We start from the raw sequence: 6,488 nt of genomic DNA on the forward strand, positions 1-6,488 counted from the left end.
CTAGTCGCGCACCCCGTAGGTGGAGCCACGGTTGAAATGCGAAAGGAGGAGCGGCGCCGCCGGAGGAGGAGAGAGGAGATGGCGCTACTTTTAGTTTATTGAGGGGCTTTATGCTCCGGGGGAGGAGGGGGCCGATCGGCCTGTTGCTTCACGGTGAGAGCGGAGAGAGGGGGAAAGGAGGCCTCCGCGTCACTGTAGGCGGGGCCTTGTCCCCGGAATTTGCATGTGCGCTTTTTTTTTGGGTGCATAATGTACGCTTTGATAAGGAGGGGCGGGGTCCGCTCTCAGGCGCGAATTTTGAACCCGCTTTCCCTTTGTGTTGTCGTTCGTGCCTTGCTGGCTGTGGGGGGGGGGGGGGGGGGGTTGTTGGTGGTGGTTTCTGCTCTTTCCTGCGCGTCTGGAGCTGTTGTTGAAAACTTTTATTGGCAAAAAGAAATAGAAGAAAAAAAAAAGATGATTATACATTTCGGGTGGAATCCTTATTTCAGGATCCCAATGACCACCGCTGTGGCTCTGGCCTGGACAACCATTTTTCTTTGGAATCTCCAAATCTGAGCTCAGCAGGGAAGTCTCCCACTGTTCCTCGGAGTTTTGTGTGTCCAAGCCGCGGGGTTTATCGCCGAAGCATCCCCACGTGATGTGGTATGTGGTTGGGGTCTCGCCACACCAAGGGCAGACGTCTTTATATTGATTAGGAAAAATGATGTTAAGCTTATGCAGGTTTGGGAAAGTGTTTGTAGTTTGCGCCAATCTCTAGCCTCTCCCCCGGTGAGTTGGCGGTGCGGAGGGGGAAAGACTTGTCTCTGTATTCGGAGAGAAAGTAGTCTTTCGCCATAGGAGGGGGGTAAGGGGATAAGGTCGGGAAGGTTGCCTGCTCGGTTTGTGTATCCTCGAGCTAGGCCATCCGCAGCCTCGTTACCCTCAAGACCCTCGTGACCGGGAGTCCAAGTGATTTGATGCTTGCTGGTGGATTTTTGAGTGTACTCAGTGTTGAGTATAGGTGCGATGGGTTTCGGGATTCTGCCTGAGAGAAAGAGCCAACAGGCCGACTTTGAGTCTGTTACTATATTGAGGTTCTGTCCCAAGGTGTCTCCATGTTGTATGGCCAGCGCTATTGCGGCTGTTTCAGCTACAGTTGGGCTACTTGTTGGAATAGAGGCGCTGGGGATTTCCTTGAAATTGGTGTCTAGCACTACCGCCACGGTGTGAGCTGAGTTTGGGTATGTGGCAGCGTCAATGTAGACTGCGTTTCTTGTCTGTCCGTGAGTTTCGACTCGAGCCTTTCTTCGGCCATCGTGCTTTTCTTTTCTGGCCCCTCTTGTTCGGAATGATTTCTATGAAATTATAGTCAATGTTTACTTCTTCCAGTCTGTGTTCCATTACCGTAATGTCTTTGGATACGAAAGTGGCAACCTTCGGAGTAGTAGTACTGTGGATGGTGTAATATCCTGCAAGAGTCGGCGCCGTGTCAGCTCCTATTTCTTGCAGGTAGATGATATCGGGTCTAATGGGGGTTACTTGGATGAGTTGTTTCAGGAGGCCTTGTTTCCTCCGAAAACCTCGACAATTCCATTGCCAGATCTCTAATCGGTCGGGGGTGTCTGATTTAGAGCACGGAGCCATCTTGGAGGCTATTTAGGCTTCTGATTGACTCATTGTCGCTATTCATGGCGACGGCTGCGGGCTGTGTTATTGCCTTGCTCTTTTGGAAGAGGGGGAAAGGAGACCTCGTCGTCGCTGGGAAGCGGCGCCGTGTGCCCAGAGTCTGCATATGCGTTCTTTTTGGGTGCATGATGTAGGCTCTGATGAGGAGGGGCGGCGTCCGCTCTCAAGCGCGAGTTTTGAACCCGCTTTTCCTTTGCCTTTTCGCTTGTGCCTTGCTGGCTGTGGGAGGGTGGGGCGTTCATGGTGGTCGTTCCTGCTCTTGCCTGCGCGTCTGGAGCTGGGTTGTTGCCTTGCTCTTTTGGAAGAGGGGGAAAGGAGTCCTCGTCGTCGCTGGGAAGCGGCGCCGTGTGCCCAGAATCTGCATATGCGTTCTTTTTGGGTGCATGATGTAGGCTCTGATGAGGAGGGGCGGCGTCCGTCTCAAGCGCGAGTTTTGAACCCGCTTTTCCTTTGCCTTTGTCGACTAGGGAGCGGATGACAACCTACAAAGAAACTACTACCCACTTCAAGAAAGAAAGACAAATCTTCCCAAAACCACATCGATCTCTAAGTAAAACACAACAAGTCACCTGGCGCCAGCTTCAAACAGACACTTTCTTTAATCCGTACATGTACTCCATATGGTTCCCAGAGCAGTTCAGCCCTGTCTGTTCTCTCTGTGGACATCAAAAGGCAGACACACCACACATCCTATACTCATGTAATCAAGACAAGCCATCACAGAGTCTGCAGCTCTCTACCCAATCTCAGTGGGGGGCCGCGCTGCTCAGCTCCGACCCGGAGGTTCAACTCCGAGTCATGGAGCGAGCCGAAGAGGTCGCCGAACGACATCGTCGGTCGGCCACCTGGCGTCCGGCCTAGAAGAGGAGCCTACCGCGGGGACGGGAACGCCAACCCACCCCGCGCCTACGACCTCTTCTTTAATAAAGTTTACCTCCTCCTCCTCGCTTGTGCCTTGCTGGCTGTGGGAGGGTGAGGCGTTCATGGTGGTCGTTCCTGCTCTTGCCTGCGCGTCTGGAGCTGGGTTGTTGCCTTGCTCTTTTGGAAGAGGGGGAAAGGAGTCCTCGTCGTCGCTGGGAAGCTGCGCCGTGTGCCCAGAATCTGCATATGCGTTCTTTTTGGGTGCATGATGTAGGCTCTGATGAGGAGGGGCGGCGTCCGCTCTCAAGCGCGAGTTTTGAACCCGCTTTTCCTTTGCCTTTTCGCTTGTGCCTTGCTGGCTGTGGGAGGGTGGGGCGTTCATGGTGGTCGTTCCTGCTCTTGCCTGCGCGTCTGGAGCTGGGTTGTTGCCTTGCTCTTTTGGAAGAGGGGGAAAGGAGTCCTCGTCGTCGCTGGGAAGCTGCGCCGTGTGCCCAGAATCTGCATATGCGTTCTTTTTGGGTGCATGATGTAGGCTCTGATGAGGAGGGGCGGCGTCCGCTCTCAAGCGCGAGTTTTGAACCCGCTTTTCCTTTGCCTTTTCGCTTGTGCCTTGCTGGCTGTGGGAGGGTGGGGCGTTCATGGTGGTCGTTCCTGCTCTTGCCTGCGCGTCTGGAGCTGGGTTGTTGCCTTGCTCTTTTGGAAGAGGGGGAAAGGAGTCCTCGTCGTCGCTGGGAAGCTGCGCCGTGTGCCCAGAATCTGCATATGCGTTCTTTTTGGGTGCATGATGTAGGCTCTGATGAGGAGGGGCGGCGTCCGCTCTCAAGCGCGAGTTTTGAACCCGCTTTTCCTTTGCCTTTTCGCTTGTGCCTTGCTGGCTGTGGGAGGGTGGGGCGTTCATGGTGGTCGTTCCTGCTCTTGCCTGCGCGTCTGGAGCTGGGTTGTTGCCTTGCTCTTTTGGAAGAGGGGAAAGGAGTCCTCGTCGTCGCTGGGAAGCGGCGCCGTGTGCCCAGAATCTCCATATGCGTTCTTTTTGGGTGCATGATGTAGGCTCTGATGAGGAGGGGCGGCGTCCGCTCTCAAGCGCGAGTTTTGAACCCGCTTTTCCTTTGCCTTTTCGCTTGTGCCTTGCTGGCTGTGGGAGGGTGGGGCGTTCATGGTGGTCGTTCCTGCTCTTGCCTGCGCGTCTGGAGCTGGGTTGTTGCCTTGCTCTTTTGGAAGAGGGGGAAAGGAGTCCTCGTCGTCGCTGGGAAGCTTCGCCGTGTGCCCAGAATCTGCATATGCGTTCTTTTTGGGTGCATGATGTAGGCTCTGATGAGGAGGGGCGGCGTCCGCTCTCAAGCGCGAGTTTTGAACCCGCTTTTCCTTTGCCTTTTCGCTTGTGCCTTGCTGGCTGTGGGAGGGTGGGGCGTTCATGGTGGTCGTTCCTGCTCTTGCCTGCGCGTCTGGAGCTGGGTTGTTGCCTTGCTCTTTTGGAAGAGGGGGAAAGGAGTCCTCGTCGTCGCTGGGAAGCTGCGCCGTGTGCCCAGAATCTGCATATGCGTTCTTTTTGGGTGCATGATGTAGGCTCTGATGAGGAGGGGCGGCGTCCGCTCTCAAGCGCGAGTTTTGAACCCGCTTTTCCTTTGCCTTTTCGCTTGTGCCTTGCTGGCTGTGGGAGGGTGGGGCGTTCATGGTGGTCGTTCCTGCTCTTGCCTGCGCATCTGGAGCTGGGTTGTTGCCTTGCTCTTTTGGAAGAGGGGGAAAGGAGTCCTCGTCGTCGCTGGGAAGCGGCGCCGTGTGCCCAGAATCTGCATATGCGTTCTTTTTGGGTGCATGATGTAGGCTCTGATGAGGAGGGGCGGCGTCCGTCTCAAGCGCGAGTTTTGAACCCGCTTTTCCTTTACCTTTTCGCTTGTGCCTTGCTGGCTGTGGGAGGGTGGGGCGTTCATGGTGGTCGTTCCTGCTCTTGCCTGCGCGTCTGGAGCTGGGTTGTTGCCTTGCTCTTTTGGAAGAGGGGGAAAGGAGTCCTCGTCGTCGCTGGGAAGCTGCGCCGTGTGCCCAGAATCTGCATATGCGTTCTTTTTGGGTGCATGATGTAGGCTCTGATGAGGAGGGGCGGCGTCCGCTCTCAAGCGCGAGTTTTGAACCCGCTTTTCCTTTGCCTTTTCGCTCGTGCCTTGCTGGCTGTGGGAGGGTGGGGCGTTCATGGTGGTCGTTCCTGCTCTTGCCTGCGCGTCTGGAGCTGGGTTGTTGCCATGCTCCTTTGTATGGGCTGCTTGAGCGGCGTTATCCAGCGATCCAGTGCTTTAGGAGTTGGTGGCTGGTCGGGTAGAGACCCTTCTGTTGCAACATAGATGGTCTGTATTCCCGGCGGCGTGGTGGTGGCCTGCGGGGGACGTTGTTGGACCGGGGACTCTGCTTCTGCCTCCTTTGTGGCTTTGCTCTTTGCCTTGTTCTTCGGGCGGAGCTTTGGTGTTATGGGGTTAGGGGGGTTCAGGAAGAGAATTGAGCTCATATCCCCTGCCTCGATCGGTAGGGTGGTGAAGACCGTTGGTGGTGTCTGCGGCGGCGGTGCGGGCGTTTTTGTGTAGTGCTGGCTAGCGAACTGAAGGGCGGTTGCGCCGGTGTGCTGTGGTGTCGGCGGCTCTCGGGCGAGCGGCGTGGAAGTGGCAGCGTCTGCGTGCTGTCCAGGTCTCTCCGTGTTGTCATTGGGGATTCTGCCTGGTGGGGTTCCTTGCGCCGCCGTCAGCAACCTGCGGGCCTTTTTCAATGTGTACAAGCTATCCCCCGGCCTGATGCTCGGCTCTTATAGGGCGAAATGCTTGGGAAAGAGGTCATGGCCCAAATAGTTGCTCCGAGGGGCTAGTGATTCGTTCCGCCATCGGACAACCATAAGCCTGCCTCGCGCGGCAGAAGCCCACTGAATGCCAAACTAGTGTTACTTCGGGTTCTGTTGTGAAACCTGCAATGGCTTGCCAGGTTGCTGTTTTTGTTTCAAAGTTTTATACCATATTTTTTGTTTTCAAGATATCCCCCCCCTTTCAAAGTGCCTTCAGACGCTGCGGACACTCTAAATCAATAAATGAAAGGTCCACTCTAATGGTGTTTTATTCAGTAGCTGGTAGTTTAGCTCTATGGAAAGCTTAGATCAGGAGCAAACTGCCATAATTTGCCCCATACTGTGTCCAGAGGTGATGTGACTGTTTATAATCCGTTTGAAGCTGATGAAGGAATTGGCCTCACGGTTATCTGAGTGATCCCTTTTGCCTGAGCAGCGCACGGCAACATCTTTGGCATGTGAATTGTGTGCCGGAAATACGGCATGGAATACCATTTGGATACAGTGGCAGTGTGCTTGGGTGTCCTGAAGGAGTGATAGTTAGAACATTAGAAATGTTAATATGGTGATATTTTTTGTGCAGATTTGTAATGCCTGTGATATTAGTGTAAAATGTCGTAGAAGGGAGGTTATAGGAGCAAAGTCAAATTAGTTGCTACAGTTCACAATTTTCGTAAGGTTGCAAGTTCATTATTTTTTTAATGTATCATGCAAATAAATTGAAAGCACAGTGCACAATTGAGCAGTAAGTTAGTAGCTTCATTCTGAAAAGAAAGTTACATGAATTTGGTGTTAATTCAGAGGCCTTCATTTTTTTTGTCGAGGAGACTAGCATATCTGATCAGGATGATTGCTGGGCTAATTCAGGCAGTGTACTTAACTTTGCACAGTGCATGAAACCTAGACAGCCAGTGATACAAAGGGCAGTACATGACAGCAGAGATGTTTTTTATTTAATTGCTGTACTGTTGCTTTTGTTCTGTATGTTCTGGGTGTTGGAGAGATGTTTTAACCACTATATTTTTGTAAAAATGAATTCTGTAGTTAAAATAATCCCAAAGTTCGTTATGTATTCAGTGCATGTTGATGACCTACAAGGTAGCCTATACATCTTGCATACCAGCGTCTCAGAAGTAAATATAAA

This window comes from Amblyomma maculatum, chromosome 11, assembly GCF_055883805.1.
Source record: "Amblyomma maculatum isolate TAMU_Amacu chromosome 11, ASM5588380v1, whole genome shotgun sequence".
Lineage (NCBI taxonomy): Eukaryota > Metazoa > Arthropoda > Arachnida > Ixodida > Ixodidae > Amblyomma > Amblyomma maculatum.